Below are 14431 nucleotides of genomic sequence, written 5' to 3' on the forward strand. Positions count from 1 at the left end.
TATAAAACCTATGGACTTAAACTTCATAGAATGATAGATCTCATTTTATTGCCCTTTGTTAATTTTCATATTTTATTTTTGTCCAGGTCATTTCTCCTAAAGTACAAAAGCTATGGACATGAAACTTCATAGGATGATAGATCTCAATAAAAAATGTGCATTGTACAAGAACCAATAATCTGCATTTCTTATTTTTGAGTTATTGCCCTTTATTAATTTTTCATAAATTATAAAAGCTATGGACTTGAAACTTCATAGGATGATATATCTTATTGATAAGAAGTATAGTGCAAAGAAAATGCTGCTCTGCACTTCTTATTTTTTGAGTTATTGCCCTTTGTTAATTTTCTTGTTCTGGCCATTTCTCCTAAACTACATTGTTCACAAGGCCACATATCCGACTCGGGAAGTTCTGGTTCATTCAAATAGCCAGTTGTGCACTTAAAATTTGTTAAATTTAAAACAAAATTATGGAATATATTGTGGCTGCTTGGCAACACTCTTTGATTTTAGCTTGACTGTTCGATTAAAAAAAGTAGAGCTTTTGTAGTCACCCAAACGTCGATGTAGACGTAACAACTTATGTTGAAGTTTTTATGATATACCTCAAATATTTTCAAAGTCCATTGCCATATGGCTTTGAAAATTTGCACAATTGTTCACCATCATGACCCCAACCTGTAGACAGGAGGAGGTGTCTGTATCAAGCATTTTGAGATAATTTTTTTACTTAGTATTTACGTTATAAAGTTTTTGTTATACCTCAAATATTTTCAAAGCCCATTCACATATGGCTTTGAAACTTTGTGCACTTATTCACCAGCATGACCCTTACCTGTAGACAGGAGCAGGTAACTACTAAGCATTTTGACAGAATTATGCCCCTTTTTTCGACTTAGAATTTACATTTAAGTTTGCATACCACCTCAGATATTTTCAAATTCTATTGACATCTAGCTTTGAAACAAGTTGAAATTTTATACTCTTCTTTGAGAGCATAATAGGACTCTCTTCAAGGCCTATAACTGTAACATGGTTTTAAAGGAAAATTATTCCCTTGTTAACTAAGAAAATTTTACATTATCGAGGCCTTTTTACTGTCAAGCACTAATAATAGTCCAGCATTGCTTCCCTACCTACAGCTCTTGTTTCTAATTGTTTAGGTATTAAGTAAACCAGTTATACAGCATTATATTATATGGAAATTAACACTTGATCAAACAATAACATACAGGCAAAAATACTGAGTTTCTGCTAAAATTAACATGGTTTTCTATCACTAGTCAAGTGTACAGAACCTGTATGTAATATCTTAAATGAAAGATTTTTTAAAAGTAAATAATAGACATTGTAATTTTATTTAAAATTAATTTATCTCTGCTGCTTTGTTAGCTGTATTTTGAAATATGTGAAAACTTTTAAAATAAAAAAATTCCACGGTTGCTAGCTACCTTTATGTTTTATTTGTGTAATGATGTCCTTTATTTGGTACAACTACCTTTTATGTTGTTACACTTTAGTCATATTTAATTTACTGTTGTATTAAACTGTTGTCTGTTGTCACAGTAAGTGTTTGTCAGAATAAGATTAAATAATAAATGAATAATAAATGGACACTGTGTTTAGTTCTTCTAGGTGTTTGGACTTTACACCTCCTGGATGTTTCACCCCTGGACGTTTCGCCCTCAAAACCCTGGTCTTTTCATCTCCACTTTTTATAATATTATGGTATCTCTAAACAGTATTATAACCTGTTAGCACTATAGAAATGCAATAGAACCATTTGGTATTGATTGTTGCAAGTGTTATAAAATACACATTACACAAAAAAAACCAGGAATAGGTCCGTTGCTATATCTCGTGACATGTTCATTTTACATTATACCTTTCATGCAGCAAACTTTAAGTCTTCACAAAAAGTAGTATGCAATCGTACCTATATTACATACGAATGTATGTAATATTTTTCTTGTTATAATATTCATTAAGAAATATTATTCGATCAAGTCAAAACTAAAATGATAACTATTAAAAAAATTGGGAAAGAACTGTCTGCATATTTCAAATTTGAGAGAGAACCGTCAGGGGAGGAAACGGATTGAGAGAGGATCATCAGGGGGAGGAACTGATAAGGGAGAGAATAGTCTGTCATTCCTAAAAAAGTATTGATACTTTAATACGGAGCTAAAATCTAGTACTTGTACTGGTAATGGTACTGTATAACTGGCAAGTACTGGTACTGGTACATAAGTTAGGGTTTGGGGTGTCATATAGAATTCATTTGTCTGTCCGTCTGTCATACTGGCCTGCTGTGCGTCATTAAACTGACAAAACAGTGAAATATAGGGGCACATTTCTAGTTTAGCTATGTAACAAGATACACATAGCATACTATTCCAATGAGATTACAAAGAAAGAGAGCAACATCTTAAGGCCTCAACAGACGGTAGGATTTTTAAGTACAACACCAATTAAAACTAAGATGTACAGACAAATCTTAATGTGTGAAGGCTACTATTTCTTGATTTCGGAAACCTTATGTCTAGATGTAAGGGATAGGACATGTTCTATTTTGGAAATCTTGTCGTACCGATTTTTTCAGACCTCCCACAGTGACAAGTAACAGATAACCAAAATATCTCCTGATAATGGGTGTAATGAATGAAATTCCAGAACAATTAGGGCTAAAAGGTAAACATAGAAGTAAGATGGGGTAAAAATGATGTTGGAGACCCAAAGCTGTGTTATGTTCGAATCCCAAATTATTCCGAAAATGATTATGTCATGGTATTGAATTGTTCTCTAATTAGGGGAGGGGAGGTAGTTTGTAGGCGGCCAGATAGCTTAGTCAGTAGAGCCTCAGTACGGTATTCTGAGGGTCCCAGGTTTGAGTCTCGGTCAGGCTTCACACGTTTATGTTTGATAGTTGTACACGAGTGCTATATTGCTGCTTGTTTTTGACCGTCACAAAATTATCCTATACGAATTTTTAATACTGAAATATACAAATTTAGCCCCATAAAAAAAAAAAAAAAAAAAAATATTTTTCTTTTTAAAAACGAAATATTATTAATATTTCAACAGACAAACATTCATTAGTCTTGTTGACATTAAAGCATGCTTTGAAAATAAGCGCAATATGCAGATTGACTAATCTATTGAGATCAGTTGTTCACGGTAAAAGTTTGTTTGTACCGGCGGATTAGCTCGGAAAACCCCACATTTCCGAATTGTGGATAACCTCTATTGTGATATATGTACTGTATAACTTTTATTAATTAAACAAGTTATATTCCAGAAGTTTCACCACGTCATTTTCCAATATAAATTAATATGGATACAATCTCGTTTTTGGGGGCGCAAGCCCCCAATGTAATTACGATAAATTCAGCTTACTACCCTTTGAACGCGTCTAGGCTATCTAGCTGCGCTGAGCAAAAATAGTTCCAATATTTTGCCATAATATTCAGATCATCATAATACCGTATCTATTTTGAAATTGACTGGTCATTTTATTACTAAATTTTAAATCCTTTTATCACAAAATTACATATACCATTGCTTTACGCGATTTGAATATTACTACGCTAGCAGTCGATAAAAATTTAATGAGAACCAGTTAATTTGTTCTACCTTCTGGTTCCCGATGCACGAGAGCCAAAGTACTTGCATACATTTGGTGCCAATTTTATCAAGTCATAAATTAACTAACTATCATAGAACACAATAATTCAGGAAAAATGGAATACGATTTTCATATTAGATAACTTTCAAGCTTAAAATGGTTAAAAAGTGTGAATGACAGAGTAAAAACTTGTATGCGTATGAATACGAACTATATTCCCTCTGACGTCATTTTCCCGAAATCGCCATCTTGGATAGTTATTCCGAGAAAAGGCTGAGAAGATTTGCTATCAATTACGAAGTCCCAGCTATTACGTTGATATTTTGGTTGCAATCTATTCTGTATGTATAATCATATAAGCTATTGATATATTTCGCTTGATAGACTGCAAATTTAAGTGCATTACAAACTCGGCCCTAAAACGTACTCGGCCCCGAGTCAGCTCGGCCTTTTTTCAACTCGGTCCACTTTTCAATTTATTAACATATTGGTTTGTTTTATCACTCTTTATTGTTGAAACCACATAATTAATATCTGGACTTATTCAGAAACATGGAAAGATATTTTCTTAAATTATTATTACATTTTTGACTACTTTTTGAACACATCTCTATAACTCAATTTACTGTATTAGCTATCTAAGCTAAACAAAATAGGCCCGCCCAAAACTTGTCATGGTATACAGGTAAAATGTTATAATTGGTGAAAAATGATAGTTTTCAATTTTGTGATCATGATTTTTGCAAGCGACTGGAGGTACTGCCCAAGCCCTGTAATGAATAAAATCTTATCCTAGAGGTCCCAAAATTTTAAAGGACTGGTAATAATTATAATTGTTAAATACAATATGACTTAAGTTCAGATATACTTATTTCCACGCCTACTAAACGGTGGCTCTTTCACATTTTGGTGATCTGTTTAAATGAGAGCCATCGACACTTCCGTTGCAGAGCCCTCGATGAAAACAAGGCTGAAAAAGGTAAGACATTTTAGTAAAAATATCAATTTAAAAAGATCATGCTTGTTTTTCAAAAATCGAAGAATGTCATGCCACGTAGAACATTTCTCTCATCATGTTGGATGAAGTTTCGATAAGAAATACCCTAAAATGACGTTGCTAGAACTTTTACCAAATATAACCTTGTGGGTTTTCTTTTACGAGGAGACACATTTTGAGTGATTTCCCAACCGTAAAGTACATGCTGGCCCATGTATTCGTGTATATAGCATTGTCCCAACCTCCTCTTTGGACCAACACAAAAAAAATAACTTACAGAACTAACTCGAAAACCAAATAATCAAATTTTTATTATTGTGATCGAGCCATCGACAAGGTGCTGGCGCCATCGGCAATGTGAATGAGCCCTCGAAAATGTGATGGAGCCAGCACTATCATTCATTTTGTGATAATATGATAGAGTTTAACCGTTATTATACCTAACTGATTAACATATACAATTTCGCATGCATCGTATCATTGGGTTGACATATTGAATTAAAATACGCGATTTGATTACAGTAAACTCCGCTTATAACGAACTCATTGGGACTTTCAAAATCTGTCCTTATATCCGGAGTTCCTTGTAAGCATATAGCGAATTAGTTCCTTGTATCAGGAGTTTTTATAGCGAACAGATTGACATATAACGAACTGAATTTTTACATTGTCCGCCATTTTGAAGAGCATTTATTTAAGAAATATTAGTCATTTATTTCTATTTTAGACACAATACCCGAGAGCGTACTTTTTGGAATTTGAAAATCATTGCTATTTTAGTTTTACCCCCTATCTCAATTTCTCATAAAATATAATATTTTGTTTCTAAACTCTTTTCGTTTTCTTTCCATGATTGAGAATAAACAAGATTTTCGATTTTTCCTTCCTTTTATAATGAATATCTTCTATTATAATCTAAGGGTATAAGATATAGATATCTTTTCATTTAAATCAAGCGTACTTTGGAGTTTGCAATGGATCATGCTTGCAAGCATGCGTGATTATGTTGAAAACCGATTATAAATTATTATAATTATTTTACTCGAGCAAAACTGTTGAAGAAAAAAATAAATAACCGTTTTATCTTGGTGAAAAGAGCTCATGCTAAAAATATCCTAAATAGAAAACTATACAAATTCATTTTAATAGATGTATTGAAGTACATACAACAATAAACTGTACATTCGGCCGAGTTTGAATCCGTGCCAATGAAAACGAAAGATGAAAATGCGGCATCTTCTTACGGATAGCCAATATTTTGGAGTTCGTTATAAAAGTGTAATTTTCTGTACTTTTAACTAAATTGGGACTAAGAAATGAGTTCCTTATAAGCGATAATTCCTTATAACCGTGTTCGCTATAACCATATATTTTTAAATTAAATAAAGAAGGGCAAAATTCGGGCCAAAATAAATTGTTCCTTATAACCGGAAGTTCGCTATAACCGTGTTCGCTATAAGTGAAGTTTACTGTATTCGAATTCATGAAAATTGAAGTAAAACCTCTTTGTATAAAATATTAACAGGTTAGCACAAAAAAAATAGTTTTTTACTTTTAGTCAGTAAAATTTCAGTTTTTAATTTTGAAATTTATGTAAATTTCAGGTGGAATCTCCGACTCACTGTCTGTCTGTCACTCACTCACTGTAACTCACTCACTCACTCACTCACTCACTCACTCACTCACTCACTCACTCACTCACTCACTCACTCACTCACTTTCACAGTAAATTAAATAAATTATAATAATTAATAATAATAATAATAATCTCGACATGAATAAGGGGATACAAATAAGATTTTCATGTGATGTGTGTAGAAAGACGTACGTCAATAAGGCCATGGTTAAATTTCATATAAAATCAAAGCACAGAAGGCGCTGAATTTGTTTGGGTCTCAGAATGTCAGAAAGGTGATCGAAGGTTGTGAGATTATAAACCAATTTGTTTTTGTAAAGTGCCACCAATGCTTTCCAGTGTTTTAACTGTAGTAAATTGGCTATAAGACTCATTGCAACACTGATAGTCAATTCAATGTTTATTTGACTTAATTTTTTTTAAATGAATTGCCTCAACGGGGATTTGAACTCGAGACCTCTCGATTCATAAGCGATCGTGCAAACCCCTCGGCCACGGTAAAATTATAATTTAACGACCTGAAGAAAACCATATTATTCTAAATTAGGGTTTGTAACTCTTATTATTTCGACGCTTAACACAGATGTAAATAATCAGGGAGCTTACTGTAAGCATGTATTTCTATAAAGAATGAAACAATATTAGAAATATTCGACCATTCGGGAACTACTTTGCTTGAAAATTAATGCGCCGGTCATTTGACAATCTTTACGCATTGATCTCCCCTGAAATTTTCGGCGTTAGTGTACATATAAAGGGAAATAACCGCTTAAAAAAAGTGGACTACTTTAGGCATTTGCAATTAACAGCATTAGGCTCTGAAATTTCGCTACCTTTATTTGTTTGGTCTGACGACCCAAACAAATAAAAACTGTCATGAGCAGGCGGCGACCAGTACATTATGTGGTATATGTGATGGGCGATACGCAACACCATCTTCTCTTAAAAGGCACGTTGATCATGTACATACACGAGAAAGGGAACTTGTGTGCACGATTAAAGAATGCAATAGTTCATTCTACACAAAAAAGACAGGACGGACCACATACGGAAAAAACACAATGTCAATGAGCTGAATTGTGGGAAGTGTGAGAAACATTTTACTTATGAACGCAACTTAAAACGACACCTCCAAAGATGCGAAAAAAGTATAAAGAAGAACCACACATGCAATTATTGTACCAAACAGTTCTGTAGTCGAGAGGCATTTTTTCCGTATGTGGTCCGTCCTGTCTTATTTGTATAGAATGAACTATTGCATTCTTCAATCGTGCACACAAGTTAAACACAAGTTCCCTTTCTCGTGTATGTACACGATCAACGTGCCTTTTGAGAGAAGATGGTGTTGCGTATCGCCCATCAAATTTACCACATAATGTACTGTTCGCCGCCTGCGCATGATAGATTTTTTTTTATATGAAATTTAACCATGGCCTTATTTGCGTACGTCTTTCTACACACATCACATGAAAATCTTTTTTGTATCCCCTTATTAATGTCGAGATTCCACCTGAAATTTTCATAAATTTCAAAATTAAAAACTGAAATTTTACTGACTAAAAGTAGAAAACTATTTTTGTGTGCTAATCTGTTAATATTTATACAAAGAGGTTTTACTTCAATTTTCATGAATTCGAATCATCAAATCGCGTATTTTAATTCAATATGTCAACCCAATGATACGATGCATGTGAAATTGTATATGATAATCAGTTAGGTTAAGTAACGGTTAAACTCCATCATATTATCACAAAATGAATGATAGTGTTGGCTCCATCACATTTCTGAGCGCTCATTCACATTGCCGATGGCGCCAGCACCTTGTCGATGGCTCGATCACAATAATAAAAATTTGATTATTTGGTTTTCAAGTAAGTTCTGTAAGTTATTTTTTGTGTTGGTCCAAAGAGGAGGTTGGGACAATGCTATATACACGAATACATGGGCCAGCATGTACTTTACGGTAGGGAAATCACTTAAAATGTGTCTCCTCGTAAAAGAAAACCCACAAGGTTATATTTGGTAAAAGTTCTAGCAACGTCATTTTAGGATATTTCTTATCGAAACTTCACCCAACATGATGAGAAAAATGTTCTACGTGGCATGACATTCTTCGATTCTTGAAAAACAAGCACGATCTTTTTAAATTGATATCTTTACTAAAATGTCTTACCTTTTTCAGTCTTGTTTTCATCGAGGGCTCTGCAACGGAAGTGTCGATGGCTCTCATTTAAACAGATCACGAAAATGTGAAAGAGCCACCGTTTAGTAGGCGTGTATTTCATACATGTAGATCTGATTTCCACAGTTTTGCCTTCATCAGATGTAGGATTTCATATTTATGGTCAGTCCATAATTTTATAGATTTTTTATTTGTAAATTTATAGACATTTATATGAAAAAAGTAGTTGTATTAAAATTCAAAACCACAGGTCAATAATAATAAGATTACTGATTATATTATTAAATATAACAGATTCCAGATAATGTGAGTATCGGCGTATTTTACGCTTTAAAATCAACTAAAAACGTACAACGTTACCAATTTGTTGCGTTCATTTACGCACTCTGTAAATTAATTACGCAAAGAATGTAAATTTGAAGCGTTTTTTGGTGTGTACTTTCATTTTCGAAACAGCTGATTGACCGCTTCCATTAACAGTTGACTGTGTATCTATTTCCAATTAATACCCGTCAAGATACTTTCAACTATTTTTCTCTGTAAACCAGTCAAATTACGTCTTTATTGCTTAGGTGCTTGATAAAACAATTGTTCTATTTTCTTGATGATTGCAAGGATTTATTAATACACATGTAGTGCATGGTTGCTTCAAGGGCTAATCAAATTGACATTTTTTTCACACAAAATTTTACTCGGTAGATTTTTGATCTATTTAAATTTACCCCCACATTCTGGAAAGTGGGGGTAAGTAATTACCCCCAGTGTCAAAAAATTATCTGGAACTCTGTATAACAGTATGGTAATATTTAGAACAATTTGATGACTATCAATTTTTACTTTAAACAAAAATTTAAAAGTCATCATACACTGATGAAACTTACCTCATTACCTTTGTTGATATAAACTATCAATAAAAACAACTTATCTTTAGCAGTGGAATTTTATATACATCATATTAAGTCATCATTACTTTTATTTTTTAACATCTATATGATTATTATACTAATAGTATTCAAAAATTTTGTTGATGGAAGTTTATGAATTGGTAGAGGAAGAAATAATTAATCATGGCAGTGGCTAGCAGTATGAACCAGTATTGTTTGACAAAAGTGCTGGCTGTATGCGAGTCGCATACGACTAGCATATAGCCATATACTCACTGTTGAGGCTAGCTGTACAGCATTTTAAAAATGAGTTGCCTAAAACAATAATATGCAAACTTGTTTTTCTAAAAGAAGATTTTATTGAATATCATATACAATTTCAGTCAATGCGAAAGTCAAAAAAAAATTCCTGCCGCAAGGACTTGAATCCTTAGATTTATTTCCGGCCCTGATGATTTTTTACCGGCCCAGACTCTGAAAGGTTTTTTTTGTAGGGATGGGGGAGGGATATTGCCATAATAATAAAGAAAAATATTTAGCATATATGAATTGTCAGACTCAACTATAAGATACTATGAAAAAAATATACAGAAACATAATTAATAAAACATTAGCATAATTCACAAGAAAACAATACATCTTTCAAAGGTTTAATTTTGAAGATTGGAGAAAAAATATGTTTTGGTAAGGAAATTATCAAAGACAAGATGGTGGCTTACATTACTTAGCAAAAACTGGTCGTATCCTGCGGTGATTTTGGTTATCTTGGTCTGTGAATACAAGCAAAAATTAAAAAAATAGATCGATCTTGGAAGCTTTGCATATTTTAGAAGGCCAAAAATTGTTTCAAACTGGCTGAAATTTTATGTGGACATGACAACTGACTGTATCGAAATTTATCTCGGCCCTACTGATTTTTAGTTGGCGAGGTCCGAGGACCGACAGTCTTTCGCACAGACTGCAATTTACAGTTGGTATAGTAATTTTAAGTATTTGATGATCAGAAGATTTGTTTTCCTTCTGAAAATCATGGAGTTGAATAATTTAAATCTGTGTGAAAGCGCAAAGAGAAAGAGACTGAAAATTAATTTATTATTTCTATGGACAATATAGATGTAATACATTTGTAATCAAACATGTGGGTCAATTTCCAACAGTAGTTGAATTATGACAAAGTATTTTTAATAATTTTATTTCACTTTTATCTACTTGAAAATTTCATGCTGGATGTTTGCTTACCATTACATTTTGCATAAGAGCTCTATGATTGACATTAAAAGTCCACGGGCCAATTCATTTCTGATATATCTTTCCGATATCTTGTTATAATATAAAAGGCTGAACGTCATCATAGAATTATTAGGAAAAAATATATATGTTCATTCTTTGTAAAAATGTTAGAAGACTTGCAAGTTACTGATTTTATCATTGCATTGATTTTATTTATTATTGAAAAATGCTGAACGGCTATCCTCAACAGTGTGTATAGGCTAGAACTTTCAGTTTGCATTTTAGGGTCATGACGGCTTTCCCGTTGCTGTCAACAAACTTTAACCTTTTTCATAACTTTTCAGATCTTGGTGTATTGTCTTCATACTTGGCCACAGCAACCCTTCAAATAGACCAGACTAAACTTGACCTCCATATAAACATTCAAGGTAAAATATTTAAATTTTCTTGATTTTTGCTATTAGTGGCTATGACTTTGTTATTTTTGAATGGATTGTCTTCAAACTTGTTCGCAACAATCTTTTAGGATAGGACCTGATTCACTCATTAATGTCCTTGAAGCTTTTGTGATGAGAAGTTGTGCAGAATAATACAAACCCAGAACAATTTCATTTACTTGGTTTTGCAACTTCTGAGACAATGGATTTTAAAGATAGTTGTTTTTTCTTAAAAATTTCAGGACAGTATAGTAGATTGTAAAGACATTTAGTACATACTGTATATACACTATAACTACTATAGTACTAGTATACTATAAAAAAATCTTTGTGCTTGGACAATTTTGAAACAAAATGTTTCTTAAACAGTGTAAGAAATTAGGATTTGAATCGACTAGTCTGGTCGGGCTACCGGATTGGAATATTCACTAGCCCAAAAAGACATTTCACTGGCACGATTCATTTGTTCAAAACAGTTGTTTATATTGCCTCTGAAAATACAGTAGCCTGGTCGGCTTTGTTACTGTGAAAAGTTGGTAGCCCGAGGAGAAATTTAGTAGTCAGGCCCTCGGACTACTGCTAATTTCGAACACTGCTTAAATTATTGATTTGATATCAACTAACATAATTATTGGGATACTATATGTATATCTAATAACAATTATATTTTATCTTTCCAACTTTCTGTTTCAGATGGTCGGCCTACATGTCAGATTTGTGAATGTGAACGGCAGGATATCTATTTTAAGGATGCTTTAGGGTCAATGAGAATGAAATCAAGAGAGATAAAGGCTAAAATGTGAGACTGTCAATCTGACAAACCTTGCAGTGAATAAATGGTAAAATGTTTCTTTCAGTAGCATGGCATTTAAGGAAGCGGTACATGATTATTTAGAAGTGATTGTATATGATATTTCTTAATTATTATATTCTAATAGCTTTTTTTCTTGACTTGTTTAAAGGCTGACACAGGACAGTTTATTTTAAGTCAGTGAGCTTCTGTCACTGGATAAAATCCAAATTTATAAAAAGGAATTACAGTGTATTTAAATATCATCTTATACTAGAAATTAGGAACAAAATTAATAGCAAGAACAATTGTGACATGTAACATGTATTTAGGAATTCAGCTTTTCTTTCCTTTTCACCTCAGGAGAATTCACATTAAAATATTGAATATTCACAGTAAGCACTCCGACATATCTGACATATATGATTATCTTATCTACACTTAGCTATCTATAGGTTATCAGAATCACTCGCATTTATAAATTTAAATAATTTTGAAAAAATTGCTGTTTAGCAAATAGATGAAATACTTGGGGTGTCTGTGGTGGATTGGTTGACTTTGAACCTATTAAGCCTTTCACTGCTGTAGGTTCGAGCTCTGCAAGGGTTTTTGGATTATTTCATGTGAGAAAGCTATCCAGCTTATTTATGGAACATTGATGGTACCCAGGTGCCTGAAATCATACACATAGGTGCACCAAGGTCTTCCTTAACCAGTAAAGCTGGAAATTGTGCTTTAAATTGCTCTCCCCCCCCCCCTCCCCGAACAAAACAAAACAAAAATAATGGCATTTTTATTTTGCAATTAACTTTTTCTAAACAAATATTTCAGGAAACAGAGGCGTTTGTATGATAGAACAGTAAAAGCAGGAGTTATAAGGACAGATGCATGTAGATGTGTCTTCATGTCGGAAACACTACTAGAGAAATTGAAATATTTGGGTTTTTCAAAACTTAAAAGAAATTGGAATACCAGGAGACTGCTTGCCCTTTGCAATGTTGGATGATGTGATGTCGAAAGCCTCATGAATATAGTTACTTGACTTAATCTAATTAGAAAAAGAAATGACATTGAGGAGAAAACTAGTCACCAGTCTTTCACCAAGAACATGAGATAACTTTCCAATATTTGAAATATCATAATATGTATAGAACTTTAATGAGCGAACAGTTTTTCACCAGGAAAATAAGATCACTTATCTATTTTTGAAATATGTATGAACAGAACTCTATCAACTTCAAGGTGAGAGTTTATCATGAAGAACATGAGATAACCTATGTATGAACAGAACCACATTTGTATATAGAGGCGCCAGTTCATCACCAAGAAGATGAGCTAACTTATCAATGTTTGAAATCTGTTATACCCCCGCACAACAAAGTTGTAAGGGGGGTATACTGGAATCAGCTTGTCCGGCCGTCGGGAGTTTGTCAGTTTTTTCTTGTCCGTCCAATAACTTAAGATTCCTTTGACCCACAGTCTTCATATTTGGCATGGAGGTAAGTTATGATTAGTAGATGACCTCTTTTAATTTTGAGAACACCACGTCAAAGGTCAAGGTCACAGGGTCTTGACTGAAGAAAGCTTTTCTGCCCAATAACTTAAGAATCCTTCGACCCACAGTCTTCATTTTTGGCATGGAGGTTAGTCATGATTAGTAGATGACCCCTATTTATTTTCAGGTCTAAGGTCATGGTCACAGGGGCCTTGGCTAATTAAAGCTTGTCCTCCCAATTACCTAAGAATCCTTTGACCCGTAGTCTTCATATTTGGCATGGAGGTTAGTCAAGATTAGTAGAATACCCCTATTGATTTTGAGGTCACTGGGGCAAAGGTCAAGGTCACAGGGGCTTTTATTACAATTAGCTTGTCTGCTCAAATGGTCTCATATATTCATCATAAAACACCTCCAGGCAAGGCTGCATGAAATGGGGGGGGGGGGGTGTTATTGAAGTCATTCAATGGCAGTTTCAGTTTTGAGGTCAGTAGGTCAAAGGTAAAGTTCACTTTGATCTTTTCCACTAAAACATGTAGAATACATAACTTAGCAATGCACTGGCTTACTTCCCTCAGATTTGGCTGGGAGGTTGTCTGAGCTGTAAATGACTACTGGTGTGATTCTGACAAATTGGTATGTGGGGGTATTCACGCCATGACAATGGCAGTTCTAGTTTGTACAGAAAATATCAAGGTGCAAGTTTTCTTTTATTAAGAATAGACTTGTTGATTAGATAACTTACAATATTTACAAACATTTATAATACCATACCCATTTAAAGTATTTCAGCTGAGAGTGTATTATCCAAAATACATGTATTGTTATAATGTACTTTATAGTATATTTATTGTAAAGTTTTGATTCTACTAGATTTTTAAAAACATTTAGATTTTACTAGATCTTGAAAATATTTTGTTCCATGCTCTTTCATTTAATTTTGAATAATGAATCCAAATAAATACCTATAATAAGTATAGGATTAAAATTGATAATGTTTTCTATCTTTAACTTATATAAAAGTACAAAAGTAATGTTCAAACTGCTGGTTAGATTTCAAACAGGACTAAACAGGAGTGTACAGTGCCATCCTTAGTTGTGCACATTGTTGGCATGTTCTCATCAGATACCCACGGCCGAACCATTAACATTCAT

General features: G+C 33.4%; 1 long non-coding RNA gene across 1 annotated transcript; it reads left to right on the forward strand.

Annotated features, from left to right (window-relative positions):
• The first annotated feature begins 3352 nt into the window (after positions 1-3352).
• LOC132722629 (uncharacterized) lies at positions 3353-14157 on the forward strand. Its single transcript, XR_009624634.1, has 4 exons — positions 3353-3966; positions 10899-10982; positions 11685-11830; positions 12613-14157. It is a non-coding gene; the product is annotated as an uncharacterized LOC132722629 (long non-coding RNA).
• The last annotated feature ends 274 nt before the right edge of the window (positions 14158-14431 follow it).

Source organism: Ruditapes philippinarum, unplaced genomic scaffold (genome assembly GCF_026571515.1).
Source record: "Ruditapes philippinarum isolate M1 unplaced genomic scaffold, ASM2657151v2 ctg993_1_1_1_1, whole genome shotgun sequence".
NCBI lineage: Eukaryota > Metazoa > Mollusca > Bivalvia > Venerida > Veneridae > Ruditapes > Ruditapes philippinarum.